At 36.5% G+C, this 7,510-nt stretch overlaps 1 long non-coding RNA gene across 1 annotated transcript; it reads right to left on the minus strand.

Annotated features, from left to right (window-relative positions):
* Positions 1-2,226: 2,226 nt before the first annotated feature.
* LOC116575261 lies at positions 2,227-5,975 on the minus strand. The gene is made up of 3 exons (XR_004279673.1): positions 5,928-5,975; positions 3,662-3,725; positions 2,227-2,300 (listed from the first exon to the last, which is right to left on the minus strand). It is a non-coding gene; the product is annotated as an uncharacterized LOC116575261 (long non-coding RNA).
* Positions 5,976-7,510: the final 1,535 nt, after the last annotated feature.

The raw sequence follows: 7,510 nt of genomic DNA on the forward strand, positions 1-7,510 counted from the left end.
CAGCATATGTTCTAACCTGGAGTTTCTTAACTGCTTTGTCATCAATGGTTTCATGTGACAAAACACTGTTTCTGGTTCTTTCTTAACCCTCAGGATGGCTGGGAGGAGTGCAAGGTATACAGAGTCCACATCCTTTGGCACTATATAAAAACTCTCTAAGTAGTCTCTGTGCCATACAAACATTGTCATTTTGTATACACACCATGATGTGAAAAACACTGGAAAGCGCTATAATCCCAACTGAGCTAAATAAATACAAATAAACTATGGGGATAATTTTATATTCCTCTTTCACCATAATCAGGTCATATTACGTGAAGTTCTCTTAGGAACTGAGAAAGTATAGGAAAAGAAATTAGTCCTCCTGTGCTCCCCTTTGGAAAAACTTAAATGGTCCTATTTTAAAATTGTTTCATTGGAGTTTTATACTTCTCAACTTTGAGGCTCCATTAAGTTATATTCCAATAACTGGCAATCTTTCAGGAACCATTTATTAAATGGCTACTACATGTCAGACTAAGGATGCAAATATACTATATAAGATATAGCTTCTAACCTTAAAATTCAGGGGAGATACAACGCAAAAGGAATAATTACAAAACAACCTGTTGAATTCAGATACTGAGATATACAAAAGGAGCTCCTCTTTATAAAATGTGTTCACACAGATTTCGTTTACTTTCTCAATATCCTGTGAGATAAGCAAAGGAGTCACTAATCCCACCTTAAAGACGAGGAAATTAAGACTCAGAGAGGTTAGGGAATATATCTATGGTCATATGACTAAAGCAGGAACACAGATTTTAACTCCTTTTCCATTGCTGTTCTACTAACCTCACCTGTCCGTCTCCCACAGAGGACTTGGAAAACAACAGCAAGGCTCTTTTCTTCTCTATATGGACTGGGAAAGGAGGAAATAACCTCTCAGTGCAGAGAATCTTGTGCACTGTTACCAGGGCTGAGCTTAAAAGCCATAAATTTATGACAGACATAAATATATAAAGAGCTAAGTTTCTAAGAGCAGTAACTTGACCACCTAGCAAGAATATAATACTTTTTTTTTCAGACGACTTAAAAATCATCTGAAGAAACCCTGTCTTATGACTGAGTACTTCCCGTGGTCTTTTTTTGCCAGATTCAAAAACAAAATATCACCACTTCAGGAGGCAGCAAACAAGACTTTTGGGCATAGAAAGCAGGAGAGCCCAAGTCCAAGTTCTTTGTTCCATGGTCCTCTGAGGGGAGTGAAGTCAGCCCACACAGGACTGAATAAAAAGCAGAGTAAACCATAACACTGCAACACTTTAAGTCTCATTTTCCCTCAAAATTGATTGCAGTTGTGTCAACTTCCCAGATTGTTAAATCTGTTCTAGCACACTTTTCCATCCTCACACTTCATGCAGAAACAAAAGCAAAAGCAAGTGTTTCTTCTACATATGTTCTCTATGCAAGCAGAAGCTCCTTCTCCCCAAGTCTGATTGAAGAATGTGTCCCAAACAACTGTGCATTCAAAATTTCCAAGCAGTAAATGAGGATTTCCAGGAGAGCTATAATCTCTAGACATACCAAGAAGTTGTATGTGTGTGTGTGTGTGTGTGTGTGTGGCTGTGTGGTTGCCTTCCTAAACTAAAACCAGACATGAGAGATGATGAAAACAAAAAGATGTTTTCATTGCTATTAATAACACTTTTCACTATTTAATGTCTATAATACATGATTATATTCTTATATAAAAAAATTCAAATAAAAAAAGATATATTCAGAATAAATCCAGAGGTTCCTTGCACTTTATACCCTCAAATCTCCTCTCCCTCTTCACTGTCCATGCTTTGTGTTCAGTCTTTTGTTTTATTCCTATTGTATATATTTGCATGCATATGTGTGTACTTATACATATGTATCTTTGGGATTTTAAAAAAAAAAATCATCTTTACAAGTTTCTCTGCAACTTGTGGTTTTCAATTTAACAATGTCTTGAAATTGTTTCTTGTGTCATGGCATACAGAGCAACCTCGTTCTTTTGTAAAAACTGCTTATTATTCCCAAGTATAAATGACTTATAATGTGTTTACTTACCCACTGTGTTTATCCCTTGGTGCCACTGCAAAGTTTTTCCATGAAAAATCCACCATATGTGGTGGACTTCATTCCACTTCTCTGCCTCATGACTGGCCTTTAAATATTTTACACACCAGTGCTTGACATTAAAAAAGTATCCGAGTAAAACAGGATGAAAGTTTCTATTTATTATTTTCGGTTTTGTATAGAGCTACATATTTATTGAGACAAGTCTGTGACACCTGAAAAATAAGCCAATAGAAAATCCATGTGTTTTAATACAATTGATTCCTATTTTCAATTAGAGTTGCACATACAGAGAAAAACCAATATAATAATCTATTCTTAAAACAGCACTCATAAATTACCATTGATGGGAAGAGTTTTATTGCTAAAAAGATTACAGAGCATGTAATTTTAAACATTATAAACAATGAATTCTCCCTAGTGTTTAAATTTTCACATTTTATAAAGTTCTTAAGCACTCCCTCAGAGCCAAAGCAGTCTTATTTGGGACTTCTTTGAAAAATTATTTGGGGACCATTTCTGCTTTCAGGCATCTATCCTCAGAGAGAGATGACCTGCCAGCCTCAGGATATAGTCATCACTTGAAGTCATTTTGCAAAATTCACTAAATAGGGATAAACTAATGATTCATAACCAAAACCCTTTATCACTCTCTTTCTGGTCCCCAGACTCTCCCCAAATCTCATCTAAATCAAAGAAAGGTAGTCCAATTCTACATTGAAGAAACCTTCAAAATTATACTCAGAAAAACAGTTTTTGACATAAGAGAGATTGGTTGACGATGTACTGCTTAACACATAGGGGGGAAAAAAAAGACCACAAGATCAGATGTCTCATTAGCCTGCCATTGGCCAAGAAAAAATGTCCCCAGCATTATTATTCCACAGAGAGTGAAAAAGTCATTGGAGTTAGACCCTGCCTCACTGCCCCTGTTCTAACTTTGCTAAGGATTCTATCAAATAATAAATCCGTAAATTTTGTTGTGGTTTATGGTAATGTGAATCATAAAACTGCTTTGTTGTTATCTTTCCAGGAAGGCCATGACCAAAACAGGAAAAATGAATATATATTAACTTTTTCTTACTTCCTTTCCCTTCCTTCCTTCCTTCCTTCCTTCTTCCCACCCTTCCTTCCATCATTCTATCTCTTCTGTCATCCTTTCTTTTTTTCACCCTTGTTACTCAGGATTTCTCAACCTCAACACTACTGGCATCTGAGGCCAGATCATGCTTTCTTGTCAGGGGCTATCCTGTGCATCGCAGGAGTTTAGCACTATCCCTGCTCTCTACCCACGAGATGCCAGGACTACACCCTCAGTTTTGACAACAGACACACCTCCACACATTGTCAGATATACCCTGCAAAATCACCTCCTTTGAGAACTACTGTTGTAACATTTGTTAAATATGACATTTACTGCAACAAATTCCTAATCAATGCTCTCCTATCTATAAACCTTGTCAGTCTGGAAACTGATGTTACCTCTTGCCATGCCAGAACTGTCACTTCAGACACTATTTTCAACATCCTGCTCAACCCAGGAATATAACAACATGATTACAATAAACATAATTACCAGCTTCTGTTCCAAGCACTTGAACATATTTTCACATAATGTCTTTATGATTCAGTTTCCTCATCTGTAAAGAAAATAATAACAGTAACTACCTGAAGGATCTTGTAAGAACTAAACAAAATAATGTAAGGAAAGCATTTAGTTGGGTCTGGCATTTGGTAAATGCTTCTTTAAGCGTTAATGATCCTTACCTTTATTGTTATTGTTATCATACTCCCAGTTAAGTTTCACTACTGCCCTAGCGAACAGGGGAGCTGGGATGTAAACATGAATCTACTTTTAATACCCAAGCCTGAGCTCATAAACATTAATGTTGCCTTAAAAGGAGAAGCACTAAAAATAACATATTAAAGCTACATTTGTAATTTTAAATTTTCTAGGATCCAGATTTTAAAAAGTAGAGAGAAACAGAGAAAATAATTTTATATTTTATTTTAACCCAATGTATGAAAATATAATTTCAACATGCAATCAGTATAAAACATCAATGAGACATCTTATTTATTTTGGGTGGTACTAAGTCCTCAAAATCTGGTGCTTACAGCTCATCTGTCTGAAGTAGATACGTTTCAAGTGCTCAATAGTCATATGTGACTAGCCTACTACATCGGACACATAGGGTTAGACTAAAGACATGTGAAGAGCCCCCCTCCCATCATATGCCAATCATGTGATTGAATGTCTTGCCGTCCTCATTCAATTGAATCCTCTTTCCTGACACACCTATAGCTTGCTATCATTGTATAGCACACACAATAGGAAATGCTTTGTATTTATTGAACAGAAGCATGAATACAAAAATGAATAAATGCATGAATGAATGAGAGAATGAAATAATATAAAAACCAAATAGCAGGCTGCATATACATTTTTTCAACCTTAGAAAGTAGGCAAGTTTGAAAATTCAAAACCTCTATTGTAAGACTCATTTGGCTGTGGAAAGAAAAGTGCCAGAGCTTTAACAGATGCACCACTCAAGTCTCCTGCTCTCAATCTGATAAAATCCTGAATATCTTCACATTAAAAATCCACATTAATTTTTTTATGTATCCACATCCCACCTGTAGAATTACATGATTGTATAAAATTAAACTCTCTTTGAGGATAGAATGTAACTGAAATCTATTTAAAACATTTTATAGAAATATCACAAAGGAATGGACAATTGATATCGATGTGAAATTCTGAATTGTGTCTAAATAACTTCAATAACAGAAGTTTGAACCTCAGGTAACATTCTTTTCAATGGTGAGTAAATACCATCAATTGTTTGAGCTATTTTGAACACGATTCCTAAGATACTGTTTTTTCTTAAAATGTGGAGCCCAAGCTAGGCATAATACTCCAGATCATCAAATGAGCACAGGATACAATGAAATTATTAATTCTTTTAATAAACTTTGCAATTATAAATCTGTTCATATACTAAATTTTAAAAGCTCTGCCAACTCACTTCTATAGGTAATTTTCATGTATAGATCCATGAATCAAACACTGCCCAGCCTCTGCATATACATATGTACACAGATAGCATACCACATAGATACATGGACATAAAATTAAACTCTAACAGTGTGACATCAGCTCCTATAAAACATAATCTTCTTAAGTTTCAGACTTATTTCCAGGTTTTTAGGTCAAAATTCATTTGGCTTCTTATGTCTACCACATTAACTAACTTTCCTACCTTCATGGCAATTGCAGATCTGATCAGCACATCCATATCGTCATCCAAATATTTATAAAAATATTAAGGCAAAATTTAGGAGGAAGTTCTGCTGGGTGGCATTAGTTGCAATAGTTCTCAAATTTCATATGCAAAAGAATTCACCCTAAGGAGCATCTTTAAAATGCATACATCCGGGCCTCTCCTTCAGTAATTCTGATTCCACGGGTGTGGAGTAGGGCCTAGGAATATAAATTTTTAAGAAGCACCTGTGGAAATAAATGAAAAACTCCAAATGAGAGCAAGCAAAGGCTATTTATTCAGAGCTTGCTATAACAAGGGAGGTAGCCCCATCTCTTGAATTTGTCAGAGACAGGCAGAGAAGCAGAAAGCCTTTATAGTGGATGCTGGGGAAAGAAAGGCTTCAGGTGTTATGGACTGACTATTTGTGTGTCCTTCCCCCATGCCCCCACCCCCGCCCAGATTCAAATGTTGAAATCCCAACTTCCAAAGTCCTGGTGTTAGGAGGTAGGGCCTTTGGGAGGTAATTAGATCATGAGAATGGAGCCCTTATGAAAGAGACCTTGAAAGTTTTCTTACCGCTCCTGCCATGCAGGCTGCCTATGAACAAGGCTCCCACCAGAAGATCCTTGATCTTCTGATCTTCCTGAAATGTGAGAAATAAATGTTTATTGTTTAAACCACCCAGTCTATGGTATTTTTGTTATAACAGCCCTAAAGACTAAGATATCAGATGTGACCAGATTGAAGATTGTTGACATGGAGAAGTTGCAGGCAGGTGAAGGAGAAATGGGGCATCCTATATGACATGTTAGAGATACATATTTGGTTTTCTCCCATTAATCCTAAATTGGAAGCAGAGGCAAAAATTAGGACATGGTCAGTTATTAATCAAGTCCTGGTTACTTGAGGTTAATTGTTTACAGGGGTTATTATTTGGTTTCCTGAGCTGTTTGATAAAGATGTTAGTCTACTTCCTCAGTAGTTGTTCTATGTAGTAGGTTGGCTTATTAGGCTGGTTGCTACAGACTATAGGTCAGAGTTCTATTTTTATATAGAGTCTAATCATTGTCCACTTGTAGATTGACTCCCATGCTCCAGGAAATTCTGATACAGGAGGTTCTCACACAGCATGCCAGATGTTTAAAGCACTTATCTTTATCTTCCTGGTTGACTCTGATTAAACCAGGCTCTCTGCCAGTTGACATTTCCTCATATAGCCACAGTCCATATGGACATTACGATAAAATGACCAATTGGAATAATAATCACTTATTTGTGTAACCTTTCACATTACAGTTTTTACATTCTTTTAGATATATAATTTTCATAACACTTTCATTTATGAGGGACATGATTCTATATTCTCAAACCAGTGGAGAAGGCATTCTCAAATATTGCTAGCAGCAATGAAAAATGGTCCAGTCACTTTGGTTGGTTTTCAGTTTGGAAAACCTCTGGAAGTTTCTTATAAAGTTCATATTCACCTACCATATGACCCTAGCAATGCCACTACTGGGTAGCTACCCTACTGAAATGAAAAAATAGGGGTAAGTGGGTGGCTCAGTGGGTTAAGGCTCTGCCTTCAGCTCAGGTCATGATCCCAGAGTCCTGGGATCGAGCCCCGCATCAGGCTCTCTGCTCAGCAGGGAGCCTGCCTCTCCCTCTCTCTCTGCCTGCCTCTCTGCTTACTTGTGATCTCTGTCTGTCAAATAAATAAATAAATAATCTTAAAAAATATATATACTCATGCAAAAATATGTACATGAATATTTACAATAACTTTATTTATGAATACCCCAAACCAGAAATAACTCAGATGTCTTTTAAAATGGGTCACTGGATAAATAAACTGTGTTACATCCGTGTAATGGAATACTACTCAGCATTAAAGAGGAATAAGCTATTTATTCAAGAAACAACATTGAAGAACTTTAAATGCATTTGCTAAACAAAAGACTACATAGGGTCTGTTTCCCTTTATATGACATTCTGGAAAAGGCAAAACTGTAAAGATAGAAAACATCCGTGCCTCCTAGGGGTTTAGGAAGTATGAGGGGAAAGTAAATAACAAAGGGGCAGCATAAGGGAATTTTGAGGATGAGAGAGCTGCTCTTTAGGGAACTGTGATGGTGGATACATGACTCCAGACATTTGTCAAC

The sequence above is a fragment of the Mustela erminea genome, chromosome 16 (assembly GCF_009829155.1).
Source record: "Mustela erminea isolate mMusErm1 chromosome 16, mMusErm1.Pri, whole genome shotgun sequence".
Taxonomy (NCBI): domain Eukaryota; kingdom Metazoa; phylum Chordata; class Mammalia; order Carnivora; family Mustelidae; genus Mustela; species Mustela erminea.